At 37.4% G+C, this 19,101-nt stretch overlaps 1 protein-coding gene across 1 annotated transcript in view; it reads left to right on the forward strand.

The window, feature by feature from the left end:
- arid3c (AT rich interactive domain 3C (BRIGHT-like)) overlaps positions 1 to 19,101 on the forward strand; it is a 59,424-nt gene that overhangs the window by 19,992 nt on the left and 20,331 nt on the right. The gene's annotated exons all lie outside the window — the stretch shown is intronic.

Consider the following 19,101-nt stretch of genomic DNA (forward strand, 5'->3'; position numbering starts at 1 on the left):
TAAGCACAGAGCCCTGTTTGCGCAGTTTCTTTTAAAAAAGCTGCAGCTGCTCACTGGTGAAGCTGCCATCCGTCAAAACAGGGTCCTAGAGTCCACACACACAGATCCTCTCTTATAACCCTGAAACCCCCTGCGCCTTACCCCCCCCCCACTCTGAAATCCTGAGCTTTTGCAAAGGTCTTCGTCACACAACACTTTGTTTGACCTCTCCTCATAGTGTTTGCTCACACTTGTGGCCCACTGACTTATCTGGCAGCATTTAGTTGGCCTGGCTCCAGCTGGCTGCTGCTACAGCACTCAGGCGATCTGCTACAGATGCCTGATGGTGGTGAGGGAGATTTATGTTTTACAGCCGAGGATAGCAGGGGCCGAGGGAACGTACTGGGGGCGGTGCGATCCAAGCACTCAGCTGATCCTGTGCACAAGTTGGCAGCTGACTCCATTTTTCTGGGGTTTTTTATGTGTGTGTTAGAGTGAGGGAATTCCTCCTGTGCACTGCATATCTGTAGTCAGGACTTGTTAGCAAATCCTTGAAGACCTCTGAGGGAGCAACCTCTCTGGAAGAATTAGAAATTATATTCAAAGATGAACTTTATTATATTTAGCTAAGTTTTGCTCACTTTGTATGGTGAGAAATCATATCTCTGACATAAGTCAAATTAGTCACATTTTGAGGGAGACGTCTTTGTGCTGCAAGGTGAGAATCAGCTAAAGAAAAAAAAAAAACTAGTCCATCCCGGCTCGCCACACTGAGGTGTGATGCCCACTAATCATGAGAATGAAAAGATGGGGTCTTATATGGTCCTTTGTCGAGAGACCTAGAGACGTGAATACATGCAAAGTTTTATGATGATATTCTTCTGTCCCTTTTCCACTGGATCTTCCCGTGTATATTCGGACTTGCCATCTTTGCTTCTGTGCATCTCTGTCTTTCAGCTCATCTACTCTCTGTCTCTCTCTCTCTTTTTTCACCCTCCTCTTCCTGTCACTGAGATGCTCCTTAGTGTGGAGGGGAGTGCTGTGGCTGACAGATTGAGGAGGCCATGCTGGGGTCACGGGGGTTAAATTGAACAAATCTGCCCATTGACGTCCTGTCTCCTCCACCTTCCACTAATATCATTATTGCCGGGTGTCAGGGGGCCAGTGGGCATGTCGCCAAGACTGACAACACAGAGGCCTGAGTGGCCACTTACCCAAAAAGGACCTCCCACCATGACAGGCTCCTTTTGTCCTAAGATGTGTCACCAAGGGTAGCAAAAAAAACCATTGAGTTGTCTCTGTTCATATGGGTAAATATATTCAAAAGGTAGCCAGGATTTAGCTGTAAAGCACGTACCATGGGTAGTAGATTGCTGATCATCAAGCAACTAACAGGAATGGTTTTTAGAGCCGCCCTGAAAACAGGGTATATAAAAATTTATTGTAGACAAGCAAACCTCTACTGAACCACTGATTACATTTTATTGCCAAGTTAAGTTTGCCTGTCTGAATTCCCTCATCTGTCACAGATGAGATCTTTTGGTTATTGTACAGTTCATATGCAGGTGACTAACTAGTTTATGGCAGCAACAGCCAAAGACAGATGGAATCCCCTTGACCATAACCTAAAATATCTATGATGTGAACTCCTTTACTGAATGGATGAGTCTTGGGTGTCAGGTCTCTCTTGGGCCCCTGTTAAATGACAATTTGTTGCTATGTCTAGATTTTTCTTAATATTTTATTGCTGTTGCTGTTGTTACAAATTAGCCAATAACTCAACTTCTTTTGCAACTGAGGGGCATCAAAGAGCAAAACCTAATTATCTGAAACTTTGTGGCTTTACTTGCTGTTAGGGGACCTCCAATTTCAGTCCAGTCATTTATTGTGGACTAATAAGGAATGGTGAAAGCATGTTCAGGCAAGCAGGCTAGAAGGCAAAGCCACTGTTCGTGTCTTCAAGACATCTAAATGGCATTGTAGTGCTTTTCCATTTTGTTTTTTAGTTACTATGTCTGAAACCTCTTCAGCCATTTACAGGAAATCTTTATCTTGTGAACTGGCAGAAATAAATATAGGAGCTTTGTGTTAAACAGTGGCCTAAAAAATAAAAGGGTAAAAAGACATGCTATTGTGACATTTTGTTGCTAAACAAGGAACAATGTTTTTTTCAGCTTTATTTAAAACACTTGGACCATAAATACAAAGAGATGTATTCAATGAATCTTAATGCTATGAAATGAATCATAGAGATTCTTGTACTCCTCCTCAGTATTCACATACTTGCGCACACACAAATATTACACTAGACACCTTTATTATCATTGCTAGAGCAGGCTGTCATTGAAAAGCAGTCAAGCATGTGGGATGGGTTTAGGGTTTATGCCTCTTTCGCACAGAGCATTTGACTTGTCTGTCTGGGTGTGGCTATGGGGGGGGGGGGGGGGGGTTGAAACTGACTGAATCACGGGTCTAGATTGCAGTCTTATTTTATAGCAGTGTCATTACCCATCAGTTTTTTCTGCTAACTCCATTTGTGTCTTCCATTTGGCTGAAGGTGTTTTTTTTCTCCTGAGCCAAAATGTCTGGTTCTTTGTCAGTATAGGCATGTAATCTCAATGGTGCAACAAATACTGTTAGAGAAACTGCAGTACACAATTCTCATTATGGGAAACACATTGTCGAAGTTGAACCACGAAAGGAGAAGCAATGGCATACCTTCAAGATCCTTGAGTATGTTGATAGTAGAAAGTAATTTCTCTCATTCTGTGTTGAAAGTTGAGAGTTGCTTCTCTCCTAGAATTTGAGTATCTTACAGGAACCCCCCCCCCCCATCCTGGAGTGTTTGCAATAGTATCTTCTTGTCTTTCATACTTTGCCCATTCTACTGAATTGTAATGAGTTTCATTTTATTTGTATAGTACGTGTAAGTTAAGACATTGTCACAAAGCAGCTTCACAAAGGTGTAAACCAAGACCCAACAAAGTCATAAAAGGGAAATAATAAAGGGGAAGCCATTTACACTGGGTGCTACTGGATAAGAGAAGTGTATATTCTTTATGTGAGCAAGATTCAAAGATATACAAGATTAAAAGAGAAATCTGTAGAATTAAAAAGTTAGCTGCTAGAAAGGAGATGGAGGTTTTTTAGATTGAAAACTTACCATTCATGTTTTTTCTCCTTTTCTGAAATGGAAAATTTTTAGACGTAGGATGTTGTGGTGGACATCTCAAAGGAATTTCACAGTGGTGGCTCATCATAGTGAGGGCTGGCATGGCTTTTAGACTGTCAGTAAATTACTGCTGCTCACATTCCTGCACTGACAGAAATCTATCGACTGGTTTCCATCTCCTACACAGCAGCAGAAGACATTATCTGCACTCTTGATAGGGGATTTGTATGTCCACCTATTTCAGTATGAGCAGGCATAGTAAACAATTTAAGAGTATACAGTGACCCTAATGTTCACAAATCTCTGACCAATTCTCTTTCATAGAGAAAAATATAGTTGAGAGAACCGAGTCAGACTCTGTCTGAATGGCTATTAATTTTGGTCTTAAAGTTTGATTTTTTTAAAATTTCTGCATGTTTCACAGATTCAGAAATTAACATTCAGATGGTCATTTTCTATTGATGTCATTCTAGACAAAGTGAATGGATACTAAGTATTTAAAGTGAATGGATCCAAAGTATTTAGTGAGTGGATCCAAAGTATTTAAAGTGAATGGATCCAAAGTATTTGAAATGAATGGATCTGAAGTATTTATAGTGAATGAAGTATTTAAATCCTGTAAAGGCAACCTCACAGATAATTATTTGAAATAATAAGACCTGATGCCTTTCTGCAGATTATGATATGATTAGCTTTATATTTAGATTTATGATTAGCTTTGTGATAAGGTTTTAGAATACAAAGTATTTCATTGAAAAAATGCAGTCAAGAGACATATGGATAGGACTGTAAGGAAAAACAGAATCGAAAGAAAACAGATTTCCCAATATTTTAGTACTATCAACATTACATAGAAAATCTTATAGCTTTATAGCTTTACTGGTATTTTGTACAGCAAACAAAATGGCTGTCTTTATATTGTGACCTGAGGCCTGGTTCCTGTTACAAAAGCTGAAAGAAATCTGAGTCAGTGCATTTCTAGAGGATTAACCATTTCTCTTCAAAACACACTTTATGTACCTCTCAGCAAGTGAATGATGCTGAAATTAAAAAAATGAAACTCCCCTATTTAAAACATCTAACATTCGCATTAAGAAAAAAAGTTTGGTTTGTATACCTAGTTCAGTAAATGAAAGTAAGTTCTAACATATGCAGTATTATATTTTATAACCTGGAGGTCTCTTGCATTGTCTAGTCACTAGTGTTTTTATAAACTTAGTTTAAAAAAGAAAACAAAATAAAACTTTGCACATGGCCTCAAGTGTGAGTAAAATGTTTTAGGTCTAGTACATACTGTTTAGAATTGTAGATCTGATACTGTTTAGTGTTGGAGGTCTGATACTGTTTAGCAATGTATGTCTGATGCCTTCTAAGGTATTACACTGCAAAGCTGGGAATGTAGAATGATATAAACATATATTGTGGAATATAAACATGTGCTGCATATTCACAGTCATAGGACACTGACATTGTTTGCTATTGGTGCTTTGCGTGCCACTGTCTTGTTGCTTCTATTTGGCAAAAAGATCAGATAACACTGATTATAAAAATAAATTCCTAAGAAAGGTGGGTTAACTTCTAAATGGAAGACTAGACTCCAGGGCATTCTGACATACCAAGATCAATTTAGCAACATAATAAGAAAAGCTGGTCTGATCACAACATCAATGCAACTGTCAAATTTAATCACATTTAATTGGTTTTATTGGGGAAGTATGACAAGGTTGACCTTTGGGATATGTAATATATCAACATCCAATAGATATTCTATAACTCTGCACATTGCAGTTTCTGTAGGTTTGTTTAATTCTACTGCACATGTCCAAGGAATATGATTATTAAGATTATTAAGAGAATATGTAGGTTTGCCAAATAGTTTATACCTTCAGATTGCATTGCTAAAATTACGTCTCTGCTGCTTCCAATATCACAAATAATAATTTTAGATAATATATTTAACATTCTATATAATGGTTAATCTACTAATTCTATAATATACTAAATTACTCTTTTATAAAAGACACGAAACAATTAATAGGGCAGATGCAGAGGATTTTCACCTTTTTGAACAGAGAATCATTTTTATACTAATCTACAGGTCCTTGTCTTGAAATGACTTTATAGGACACAAGGTACATCATGTGCAGTAACCCTTACTGAGGTATATTTTTTAATTAACATCTCCCATGAGAATCCTCTTTGGGGCTTTGACATCACAGATTAAATTTATCCTCAAGTGTACAATGGGAACATTCCATATATCTTTACAGAAGATAGTAGAATAAACTGCTCTGCATAATAATCCAGGTAAGAAAGACCTGCCCTTTCCTTGTAAATTCTTTGTTGGTATGATTTTTCAAGTACATCTTAGCTAGTGTTATGCATCAAACTGTGAATGCAAAATCAGAAGTTAGTTAATATATGCCAATATGTTAAATAGTTAATTTAACACATTGGCATATGAGGATGTGTCTGTGTGTGTGTGTGTGTGTGTGTGTGAGAGAGAGAGAGTGAGAGAGAGAGTGTGTGTGTGTGTGTGTGTGTGTGTGTGTGTGTGTGTGTGTGTGTGTGTGTGTGTGTGTGTGTGTGTGTGTGTGTGTGTTTATAAAGTTGTATCTGTTTTAAGAATGAGCCAAGACACCTTAAAGTATTCATACATTTGCCTGGATGTATGCAAGGATGCCACTTTTCCATCTAGTTGCGATGTAGGTCAAGTTATTAGTTTCTTCTTTCCTATGCTACTTTGTCAGGTCTCTCTCTATAATGTGACCAGGTTAATGTTTGAATCATACTCATGGGTAATGTGGAGAAACTTATGGAGGTCATGGGGTTTTCTCAAAAAAGTATGTAGATTTTTTGGTGGGCCTAATGGTCTGTTACTATTAATAAGCATATAAATGAATGCTTAATCACTGTATATTAAACTACTCTCTCAGATGGAACAGTTAAACATTAGACAAGCTGTAACGAGGCCTTAGCCTAAAACAATAGACAGTGTATAGCCAAGCCAAGAGAGACAATAATTGCAATATTAAATGTTCAATGTTAAATGTTTCAACTCTGAATTGTCCCTGAATTTTCCAGCTATGTTTCTGATGCTGAACAGGTCAACTGAGCATATGCACTGCTTAGATATAGACTCGGATGGTTCAAAGTTGACCTCACTTACTCTGTATAAGAAGATTAAAGACCTTATGGAACATTTTGGTGTGAAAGGAACAGATAACAGGTTTTTAAACTAGTGGAGACCCTTGTGTGATACTGGGTTTGTTAGAATGATGGATGGTGGGCTACTGGCCTCAAAGTACAGCAGTCAAAAGCTTTGATGTTGCTGGTCACCCTGTGTGTCACTGGGTTTAAGTAGCAATGAATAACTTTTGGTGGCTGCTTCACAGCGGTAGAAAATTAATCAGAGTTTAGCACATCACACAGCCACTCTAGATTGCTCTTTTATTAGTAGGTTGGTGAAGTGGTATTAATACTTATCAACACATGATAAGCCTAAGAAATATGTTGTTGAACTCTTTGTCTTTGTCAAAGATGTCTTTGTTAGTCATTGAACATGCGGTGCTAATTTTGCCCATGTAAACAGATATTACAATGCACACAAATACAGGAATAAAAATACAGGCTGAGTAGAGCCTCTCCCGAAATGTATGCACCCTCATATGTCAGGCAGATCAAGCCCAAATTAATTAACCAACCTCGACAAGTAATAACATTCTTCCTATGCTGGAAGGTTCTGTGCTCATTAGATATAAACAACCTAGATTCTCTTAGTGGGTCGGAACGGACTGTCATATGGTGTGTTTGATAGTCCTCTCTAGCTGGAGAATTTGCCGTGTATAAAAATTTCCCAGTTTCCAGTCCTGACAGGCAAATCTTCCAATGTTCCCCACAGGAATAGAAAAAGGAAATAATTTTATCTGGTTATTTATATGGGGGCTGGGAATGTTACCGTTGTCAGGAACTTTTTTTGCAGTATTCTGGTTGGCTTTGTCAAGTTTTGCATGTTGCTTTTAACATCCAAAAAGAGCATTTTAAAAAAGGTTTGTTGTAAAGCATTGTACAATATTAAGACAAATAATCATTTTTGGCTGTTCATCAGAATTCACACTGTTTTCCCTTACTATGCATACTATGCTTACTATGCATTATACTATCATACATTTGGTAACAGTAATCACAAAAATGCCAATTTGTTAACACCAATAGAAGCTGTTATCTCCACATCAATAGGACTATCTTATTTTCCCAAAGCTGCAATAACACTTTCCTGACCACTTCTTCATTTTGTTGCCATTATTGAAAGCTATTTCCTGCTATCATGGTTTTGCTGAGACACTGGTCATCGTAAATGTTGAACAATATAGTGTTTTTTCAGTTAATCTTCACACTTGCTACATGATGACTCTTGTGTAATCAGAGGTACTGACCACAGTATTGGAAACACTGAGATGTATTTCTTATGTACACAGTATTTGGTAGCTATTTCAGTTCTGAACATCACAATAAAGACAAAAGACATTTGCAGGGTCCATGACTTCTGTGACTCTGTGATCCTGTTGCATAGAACATCTCTCTACTGGTTTATTAGTTAGATTTACTGAAATGTGTAGTTTTGGAAAGAAAAGATATTCCAGATTCTCAGATTGCCATCTAAAATATTACTACAATACTCAGAAATGTCACTAAATTTGTTTTACGAACCAAGATTTTTCCAGTTCTGTATTGCTGATAATACAAACTAAATGTTTAGTTCACATGATGTTAGTTCAGTCAAACTTTGCCATCATAATAAGGGACAGGAAATGTTAAACAACAGACAGGAATTCTGAAAAATCTAAAAATCCTTCTATAGAAAAAAAAAAAAAATCATCCTCAAGTGGATTATTTGGTTAAATGTCTGCAGGTTTATGAACTCTTGGGCGGGGGACCTGAAGAGGCCAAAGGCAAATGTTAGTGTACCTTTACACTAACTGAACATGTTGCAGCTTATTTTAGTAGCCTATGTGTTCTTGGAAACCCATTAGCACTAACTACACATTTTCCGCACTTATCCAGACATCACATGCTTTTCATTTAGCTTTAACCCCTAAACATTAATCCGGGCCAGGAAGCAGTCAGAGGGGGAAACTGGACAACAGGACAATTAGAAAACATTAAGCCCAGGCTGCATTCTTTTACAGCCAGCTAGCATGAAGCAGCATCTCAATATCAAATGTGTAATGGTTTATTCTAGGTAATGTTTAACATTAACAATCAGTCAGGGTGTTCTTTGTGGGTCTTCTGGTTAGTCATTTATGTATCTTAAGGGAAGAGGAACATCAACATAAGCCTTAATATAGTTGATTCAGGTAAAAGTAACCTAATAATTATGTGCAGTCATATAATATTCTTGCTTTAATCCACTCCATTTAGAACCACATGAAATGCAGGGGACCATCATTATAAAGTTCATATACACTGGGCAGAAATATAGAAGCTCAACCCTTATCTTCATTTAGTCCCGTGAAAGTGATTTGTGCCTAAGAATGAAAAATCCAATGCAGTCAAACCCCTCCAAATGAATTAGCGCAGACCTGTACATATCAGCAAAACCAAAATATGGAGCACCAACCACACAGCCGTTCCCGAATGTCTGTTTTGTCGTGGCCATTGACAGCTTCTGCTGAAGTTGCATTTTCACTGTTCTCCGCAGCAAGGGCCCCATGCCACCATGGGAGTGTTGTACAGTGTTTGCGCATTAAACATTTGCACACTTTGTTAGCCTTTACGTACATTGAAGGATCAGTCTGGGCATGTTAGCCTCCCTCACACACATACAGCAAGAACCAAAATGAGTCTGCTACAATCCTGGAAAACATCAATCGCTGAATGTTTGAACTAGCTTGATCTAGTTTGGGTGAATGTTTTCCCATTTACATTGGAAAACTCTGCCAAAGCTAATATGGCACTTGACCATTTTATTACACAATGACCAAGGTTTTGGAGTTATATGAAAACCTCTACATGGAATCTGATAATTAGCATGTTAGCATCATGAATTATTTACTAATTGAGCAGGATCTGGAAAGCAGAACCTCTTTAGCGGTTGAGCCAATAATAAAACCTCAAAACTAAGTTTAAGAGTAGAAAAACACGGAGGGTTTGGGATATAATGATCACACCTGTTTTTGCTGCTGGCCCTGCTCTGGGCATTAGCTCTATTTTTAATGACAGTGGTGGACATTCCAGTTTTCATGTGGGGATAATTAGAGACACGGCCTTGGGCTGAGAGGGTAAACATCATACAATTACAACAGGATGGAGGAGGGGTCCATGCACCGGAAAAAAAAGTGTGTGTGTGTGTGTGTAGGGGAGTCCATAATGATGGGATAGTATGTGCAAGTGTATGAAATAAATGTAGACTCCAAAGAGCAATAGCTTCATGGCTTCATTTCTAGAAGTGTTGTTTTGTAAAGCAAAGCCAGTGTTGGCTATATATATTACATTTAGAGATGTATAAAATGCTGTTCTATGTCGGTGCTTCATAGATGGCCTGATCATCATAGTACCAACACTATGGTGGTTCGATTATAAATCCAGAAGTGCTTATTGTCTGTGATGTGGCAAATTTTGCGAGTGACATTCTTGACATTGTTATCTTGTATTGCTACTGTAGACGGTAAAGGGTGTGAGGTGTTCTATGGTGTGGTGCTCATGCCACACACATTTGCTACTGTGCAACATTCCTATGAGTCTGAACGTATTGTTCTTCTGCAATTAGTAAAGTAAACAACTGCAGTGAAATTAAGCCTAATTTCTCCATATTCTCCACCACAATTAATTAATAAAGGGGTAAAACATGTGCACAGGTATTTTCCCCAAAAGCATGTGAGCATTTTGTAATGAATTTCCCATTTTTCCTAATTTTCTTTCACAACTGTAAATCATTCAATGCAGCAACGTAATACCTTTTAGAAATCAAAACAAACTCAGATCAAAAAAACAATATAACAATTTCTCTTTTGTTTTTGGTGTGTATAAATCTTGTCTGATGCTCCTCCCCCTGTCACTGCTTCCTTTGCTTTGTGCCTGTGTTAGCGATCAAGGCACAAACATGCACATTAAGACACATGCGCACACACACCCCCCACCCCCACTTTTCCTTCCCCTTGAGGACCTTGAAGCTTCCAGCAGGCCACATCATTACCACTACAGAGCTCTAACGACCTCTGGATGAAACCCAGGGGTCATGATAGTTTGGAGATGCCCTCACTGTACCCTCATTCTTTCATGAAGAAAGAAGTTTTTTTTTTTTTTCCAAGGCTATACTGATTTTATTCCTGCATAACTTAATGATTGACAATGGGGAGTCGATATATCAGTCCTGCCATCCTGCAGTATGTTGGAGCAGTCCCTTTATGTTTGGGCTTTGAAGCTATTTAAGGCATCATGAGGAGATTATTGATTGACATTTAAATGCTATATGCTTTTTTTTGCTCATTCTTCTGCTTCCACCTGCCTATTATTTTATCTGTACCTCTATACGGATGCATAACATTTGTTTATTTTTTAAAACTATAAGCATAATCAAATAATGCAGTCACTCTTTCCACTATGACCTTTATTATAATTTTTAATCAGAGCATTTTGTCGCAAGGTGTTCCCTGATAAAATGAATTTGTTTATAAATCTCATCAGTTTAGCCCTGTTTGTAGGATCCATGTAGTACCTTAAGAGAGAACCATATATCATTGTGTTTTGACCTACATTTTAGTGAAAATTTATTTGAGGGAACAAATCTTACAATCTGACATTTCACAAATGGTATATTTTAATAAAACAATGATCTCTACTGTCAAGTAAAAGCAGGTTGTGATATTTTGATAAAGCTATGGGAAATGAGTATCAGAGCTTGGGATGCCCCACTGAGACATGGCTCTTCTGAGGTAGTTCCATTTGGGTGTTTTTTCCATTGCAATTAAAATTTGTGAGAATATACTTAGACACCTGCTGGCACATTCAAATATAATTCAAAGACATGTCAATTTCCATAAGATTTCCTTACGCAAAGATGTTATATCACATGGTCATGTCTTTATTTAATGTTAACAGTGTGATTAGCTGTTTGTTGTATAAATGGTTAAGAGGAAAATAAGTGCTGATTTTTTTTTACTGTTAATTATTTTCAAATGGATGAAATTCTGCTTGCCGTTGCTTTTGTTACTCCTACAGTCATTGCCACTCACCTACCCGAGTTATAATCTTTTTTCTGACCACATAGAATTCGCATTGGTAATTAAATGCCACAAAATGAAACACAGGCCAAACAAGTTAGAAATAAAAGAGGAAATAACACTGTTTAGTATTTAGAATTCTGCTTTTGCATAAATGGAATCTCCTTGAGCAAACACCATCCATCAAATGCATGCAAAGCATTTGTCAAATTAATTGTGTTTGTGAGGTGATCTGTAGCTCATCCAGATCTACCTGGATCTTTGAAAATTTGTGTCATGAATCAACAGAGCCCCCACCCCGTCTACCCCAGAATCAAATTATGGCCACTGTCATTGTTCTTTACTGTGAGTCAGATTAAATGTCTGCTTATCTATCAAGATTAGATGTCCCTTTACATAGATAATAGAAGGCAGGTGGACTTATATGTTGTAAGCCAGGTTTCACAAGAGTATATGATACGTTTCGGTCGTATTTAATTCTGAGGGAGTGGCGAGTAATGCCATGGGAAAGAGGCTTGTTTTGTGTTAACTATGGCCAGCAGACATTAGACAGGAAATCTCTCATGATAAAAGGCAAAGAGAAACAATAAGCTGATTTGGTGAAATGATTTACCATTAGTGTTACCATGGGGTTGCCTGTAGGTTCTATATTATACAGCCAGAGGGTAATCTTTGAAGCAAAGATTAAGGGAGTTGGGCCTATGTTAGAACAGTCTAAAGGCTTGTAGTGATAGGCCATGGAGAGAGTGAGAGAGAATAGAGTATGGAAGAGGTAGGGAGTTATTTGCTAACCTTTAACCTCTACAGACAGTACATATACTGCTCACTTACATTTAAACTACCAAAGTGTTTTTCAGTCTGCATTTGGACATTGTGAGATTTATATTCTATTTCATATATGAACTGAACAAATGTCAACACACACACGTGCATTTTGCCATGGCAGTCATTACTGTTAATATTTGAAGCTTATAGGCTATGACCGAGTACATTTTGACAAAAACTACAACATTTGAAACTGGTATGGCATTTAAGTTTAAAGAGCCTCGGTCTTTTTTGCAGACATATGATTATGTATGTCTTATTATTATATTTATGAGAATTACTATTGGTATATAATCTATAAAGTGAGACTTTTTCCAAGTTTTATAAAAAATTTAATAATGCCACCATTTTTGGATCTTAACAGAACTCATTAATGTCAATATGTAATTTTTTTAAATTTATTTTGCCTTGTTGCATATAACTTCAAAATGACTTATTAATGTAATGTACTTTGTGCTACCAATCTTTATTAGCTTCTCAGGATCACGTTTCCTTGCTAGTCCACTCCAGCTTCAGCATGGTTAATTAATGAAGGGCTTTTTGCTTTATTTCTCACTTTTGAAGTAAGAACACAGACAATTAGGTCTGTTTAATAAGTAGAGCATGATAAACCTGTCAGTTTAACACCTGTCCATGCAGGTCATTATGTTCTCAAAACATCTCATCAAAGGTCATGGTTGATAAGGGACATAAAAACCTTCCCAGACTATCATAATATGCCTGATTCTTCATCCTTTCATTTGCCATGTGAAATTATTGTTAACTGAGGACCTACATTTAAGTTTTTAAGCATTTTAAATGAAATTTACCAAAAAATTTAACTACTTGTACATTTTTTGTGTGATTTTGGTGCAAATATAATGTGATGCAAAGAACTCATTATTTGAGAAGAATTCTACTTATTTATATTTCAGAAGAATGTAGCTACTAAATGATTGATAGAGACTCACTTGATTAAGTTAACAAACAATGCTCTCTGTACTCAAACAGTCCTTCAGTTTTGCATAATAGCCACACTGACCTCTAATTCTCTAATCTCTACCAATTACTCAATAGTAACCTATAGACAATCTAATGTTACTTTATTTTCTGGTCTTTCAGTTATAAAACAGAACAACTGAAGTTGTGGCCCATGTGAAAAGTACAGTCTTTTGCTGCATTTGGAGCCAGCCTTATTCGAACAGAAGAAAGTCACTGGACAGATCAGTGGAATGATCCCATACAAAGCCATACAAGCTATAATGCTGAATTATTGATAGAAAACAGGAATAAAGAAGCAGTCCCCAATCAGACAATATATAATTCATGCATTGCTGCTTGACTGGCTCTGAAAGATTTGCTGCGTCTTGTGTCCATGCCTTAATTAAAAAAGCAGAATGCGAGTACTGTGTAGTTAAAGGTATAATTCTCAAATTATGCTACAGGGACGTGCCATTAAAGTGCCTTAGTTTTGTTTTTTTGTTTTTTTATATGACCCACTTTGTTTTTTAATGAATGAGGCCAAACTGAGGCTTTCACGCATGGAATCTGATTCACATAAACCTTAATACAGTTTATCACAACCAGATGTGCAGTCTAGCAGTGAAAGGGGTGGAAAAAAAGAGCTTGTGCCACTTTAAATGATGATTTCTACCACCACCCCCTACCACACACCCCCAAAAAACCTTAGATTTGCTTTTTATATCTCCTAATATTTTCTAGACTTTTTGAGTGTTTCAATTGTGTCTTAAGATTCAGCACTGAGAAACCAAGCCCTGTGAATCATGGGGAAATGTCTAAACTGGCATTAGGAGCGAGCGGACAGGTTTTTGGTTAGCTGCATTTTGCTATGCTTGAGATTTTATCTTTTGCTAGCTGTTTTAAAACATTTATTCTTCTTTAGATACCTGTTTGGGACATCTTTTTTTTTTTTACTGGAAAGGTAAGTTGTAGGGCTGGGTGAATAGAATAAGGATAATTTTCTACTGTGTAGTCCATGTGGGGGGAGAAAAAGGTATTTCCCATAGCTTCAGATAGATTTTGTGGTTAGCCTCTTTTACTCTGAGATTGTAGGTAAGGTTACATGAATTTTCTTTCATTTCTGTCTCAGCTGCTTGTGGATTTATTTAATTGACTTCCCTACCATAAAAAATTAGCACATACCCTGGTGCTTCACATTTCTCTAACAGGAAGAAATTATTTTGAAACTGGATGATGGGAGGGCCATTTAAATCTCTTGACATCAGTTATAAATGTAAGGATAAATTAGTGCCATGCTTGACTTTGATCCACATATAGTAGAATACCATGCAGTGTTACAGGGGATCAGATTTCACCAGTAGACAGAAGACAGCCTCTCTATATCAAGGGAGGCTTTATGAGATAAAGGGGTGAAGAGAAAATGTTTTGGTGGCCATTTTTAGAGTGATTCATGTGGGATATGGGAAGGCAGCCCTGGAAAAGGGGCTCCCATTGGGATACAGCCAAATCTAGCATGCTGTGCAGAAGACAGACTCTGTTCTAGCTTTAGCTTGTACTTATCTAGTTAAATTGATTTTCTTCATGGTAGGATTTAGAAGACAGAATGGTTTATTTCCTTCATAAAGTATACTGTTTTCAAATTTGCCTTCCAAATATTTTGTTTTGGTCACAAATTCAATCTTATATTTGCTTTTGTTTTTGTGTGCTTGGAGGGGGCAGTGTATAATTTTTATCCTTATGGTTTAGATAACATGGTTTACTCCAAACCCTGAAGTGACTATGCCTAATAACACCATAATGTTACTTCATGAGCAAATTTCCACTAAGCACAACCTTTGAGCCCTGGCCCTGCTCACACATCTGGTGTGGAAGTAGTCAGGGCATCATGTAAGGCCTTGGCCCAGTAAAATAACACTTAGCCTTGCCAATATGTGCTAAACTCACTGCCACTTAATCCAGACCATCAGCTCAAGTGCCTAGGCAAATCCTATTAGGAACAGCTCCACTAACCAAGGAGAGACAAAGATCGGCGCTTCATATTAGCTTAGACATCTCATTATGTCAGCACACCACTAGAAGTAGGGTTTCCCCCCTCTGTCTCTCTCTCTCTCTCTCTCTCTCTCTCTCTCTCTCTCTCTCTCTATCTCTCTCTCTCTCTCTCTCTCCTTCAATGTGTGTGTGGGGGGGGGGGGGGGGTCTCTAAAGGAATGAGAGTAGGGTTGGCACAGGGCCAGTTGGACTGGTGCCAGCATGACCAGGCACACTGTTCTCTAATTAACTCCTGCTTCCTTGCATCAGAGCTGCTCATACACTCACACACACCCACATAGCCCAGCACACACACACACACACACACACACACACTCACACACCTCAAATTAGCCCAACAGTTTCCCAGAAGATCTGAAAACTGACAATCTCATTAATTCACACACACACACACACACACACACACACACACACACACACACACACACACACACACACACACACAGTGAGAGATGGGAAAGGATGGCTGTGGGATTGATTCTGCTGTCAATTTTTCCCCTTCACTGCAGTTCAGAAATTATGCTTTTTAGCAATCTTGAGTAAATAGTACTGTCTGGAACTGTTTTGAAAAATTATTGGTTTTCATCATGAAAAATTCTATAGCAGTCATAATAGTGATATATTAATCATATATGATAATAATTATAATTATATAATAATTATAATTATATAATTATATTAATCATATATGATAATAATTTGTCTCTTTTCTCACAAATTTCTAGATGAAAAAGGTCAAGTTGATTTTTAAAGCCTAAACCTTTTCATTCAACCAGTAATTATGTAGAATTATGTAGCATTCTGGAGACTTTTCTCATCATGATATAAAGTGGTTTAGTATATTTGGTGCTCAGGGGAAAGTCTGTCCAGGACATTCTTTGAGCTATTCCACTGCTTTGCAAATTATGGCAATAAGGGTCTCAGTGCTGTGAAAAAACATGGTCAAAAAACAGCTCCATTAATACGAAAATGAAAATAACTGGGTCGCTCCTCAAAGCACATGAATATACCAGAATTGTATGTGATTTTAGAGGTTCCATTGCATGCATTGTCACATGATTTTGAAAGCTGTAGGTCAAACTACTGGTATCATTATAATGTTTGAAAAAAATATTTAAAAAACAATTTCCCCATGAGTACTGTGCTTTGTGGGAGAAGCGATACCAAAAGCACAACTGTGTACAAATGCTGTTCCAAAAGCTAATCTGGTGACTTCATTTATACGTTTTATACGTTCATTTATTCATTTATAACAGCATTCATCTCTTTATTTAGATTGTGTGCCTATCATTTCAGTTTCCAAAGGCCTGGCATAATTTTTTTTCCATGATAATGTGACCAAATTGAAGAACAGCATGGGTACTTAATCCTATTAGCTGTATACTGTAACTAATGCAGTGTATTGTTGCTTTCAGACAACAACAGAACTGAGTACTGACATTTTTTTTTAGCTGTGCCTTAAGATGAACATGTGGACAAGTACGCATGTCAGTACTTGTCCAAACTGTGCTATATTTGCAGTGTCGTGGCGGAGGGAGCATTGGGTGATGGAATTGAAAGCATTTCCAAATTTTTATGTCAACAAGCCATCCCTGTGTTGACTGGCCAGGCTCCAGTGTGATGTGTTCCAGGGCAGCCCCTGAACGCCTAAAGGTTCCCTTAAACTTCATTCAAAGTCATATCCAAACTTTGCTTGCACTGCTTTCGGTTGGTTTTGACAGTAAAAAAAAATGTATCAGTGCACAAACATTTATATGGTAAAGAATGTTACCAAGTCACGAACCCCACCCTTCCATATATCCTTAAAAATATGAAGTAAAGTGAGTGCATGAATTCCTTTTGCCCCAAGATATGTGTTACTATATGCATAAAGAATTTGTTGTCATCCCCTCTGGCTTTAGACAGTATCCTTTTTCTAAACATTTTGATAGTGTTGTGTGTTAAATATAGTGATAAAGCTCTTGTGTATATGCAAGATTAATGTATTCACACAAATGTATTGTATTGAAAAGAGCTCCCTCTGCTGAAATCCCAGCAACAATTGTTCTCAGGTTGTTCTGATGTAGAATCACCTCTGCTATGGACATATAATACCTCTCCTCACAGCTGTGTACAAGACCTAACATAGTATAAGATGAACAGAGTTACAGTTCAAGTGTTTTAGGTTTTCCCTCTTCAGCTATTTCACATCAATGAAGGTAAACATGATAGATTACATGAAAAATAAAAATGGCAAAATATGCTACTAAGAAATTGAAATAAAAGAAATATTTCTACAAAACAGGACACATTCTATCCAAGTTTTTGTACTTATCGTAAATAAATATAAATATAAATAAATAGCTAAAAAAATTGGCAGTTACATGTGACGGGTTCCTTGCCACTCATGTACTGTGTCTGTACATGCACAAACAGCAACCATTTGAGGTCAGGTCCAAGCACGATGGCTTAGTGATGAAGCAACCAAAGGACTCTGACACCGAGCAGCCCATGACATTCAAAACTGAGAAGAATCATTTAGAAGACTTGCAGTCAAGACACACATATGTTCACACAGAACAGCCTACTGATTGTTAAATAGAAAAACTGGGTTACTTTACGATTGGAGAACTACAGTCCTGAAGTGTTCCTTAGACATGATGCTACTGTTTTGTTGTCGGTGATAATGTTTGACTCACTGAGGTAAATCTGAAGGTGCATTTTGTGGTACTGGCATGGCAAGCCATATCCAATGAATATAAACTTGACCTTTTTGTGGGATACCAACTCTTTGTATGTATTTATGCTATTACAATGACATGCCTTTGAGTTTCCATATAAAGCCATTGTAGTATTACATACAGTAAGTGTGCTTACACAATACAAATTCTACTGAGATCATTTAACATTGTTTACCATTTTATATTAGATCTATAATATTATGTATGAAGCAAGTTATATTTGCATCTTTGGATTGACTTCTTGTTGCACTAGACATCTTCTGCTTATTGATGTGGACCACTCCAAATAGGGATAAAATGCCGGTAATGAGGCCCTGAAAGAGGAAGCAAAAACCTAATGTACAATATTTTCCATTGGTTAATATTTAATGAAACAATGTGGACATTGTGGCGTAAGGTATTGTGACATATGGATCGAAAGCCTGTGGTGTAATTGCTTCATCTCTTGCTTCCCCAGCTTACTGGTGGCTCCCTCGCACACGGTGTCACCATGACATCACCTGTATCCTAATTAATTTATAATTCACTGCCTGGGCTCCAGGCTCTGGTTGGCCTACCCTGAAGTGGTAGCTGTGGTCTAGGCGAAGTGTGTCAGTAATTACGAGATTCGCCAAGGAATATTCAATGTTTGTTTGTTCATTTGTTTTTGAAAGTTAGATGTATAATGTAGACTTCTATGAAAATGTATATTAGATATTTATTGTGTTTTAGACCAATATTATTAAATCTGCCATATCCTTAAATATGACCTTTCGCATGTTTTTTTCCACATCAAGACGAGCAGGATTATCAAGTTACACATTCTAGATCTCATGCTTCAGTGATTATGTTCTGTCTGTCAACAGTTTTGGGAGATAGCACATAACATCTCTTTGTATCAATGGAAACACACCATAGCATATTTCAAAGCTGCACTATCTTGAACTTAACTTCATCATTTAAACCAAAGACAAAGTCTTGATAATTAGACAGCTCAAGACACAATATGGCATGCCTTTTAGCTGTCTTTCCTGTAAAGATGTGGTACAGTTTCATGCTTACATATTCTGAACAGTATATTCTTTGCTTATTCTTCCTCACCTTCAAAATGTTTCTCTCAGATTTTTTTCCCCTCAGGCATTAATGGCATTGGTCCTTTAATATTGGTGACAGCTAATACACTTCTAAATGATCA

Source organism: Electrophorus electricus, chromosome 9, assembly GCF_013358815.1.
Source record: "Electrophorus electricus isolate fEleEle1 chromosome 9, fEleEle1.pri, whole genome shotgun sequence".
Classification (NCBI taxonomy): Eukaryota; Metazoa; Chordata; class Actinopteri; order Gymnotiformes; family Gymnotidae; genus Electrophorus; species Electrophorus electricus.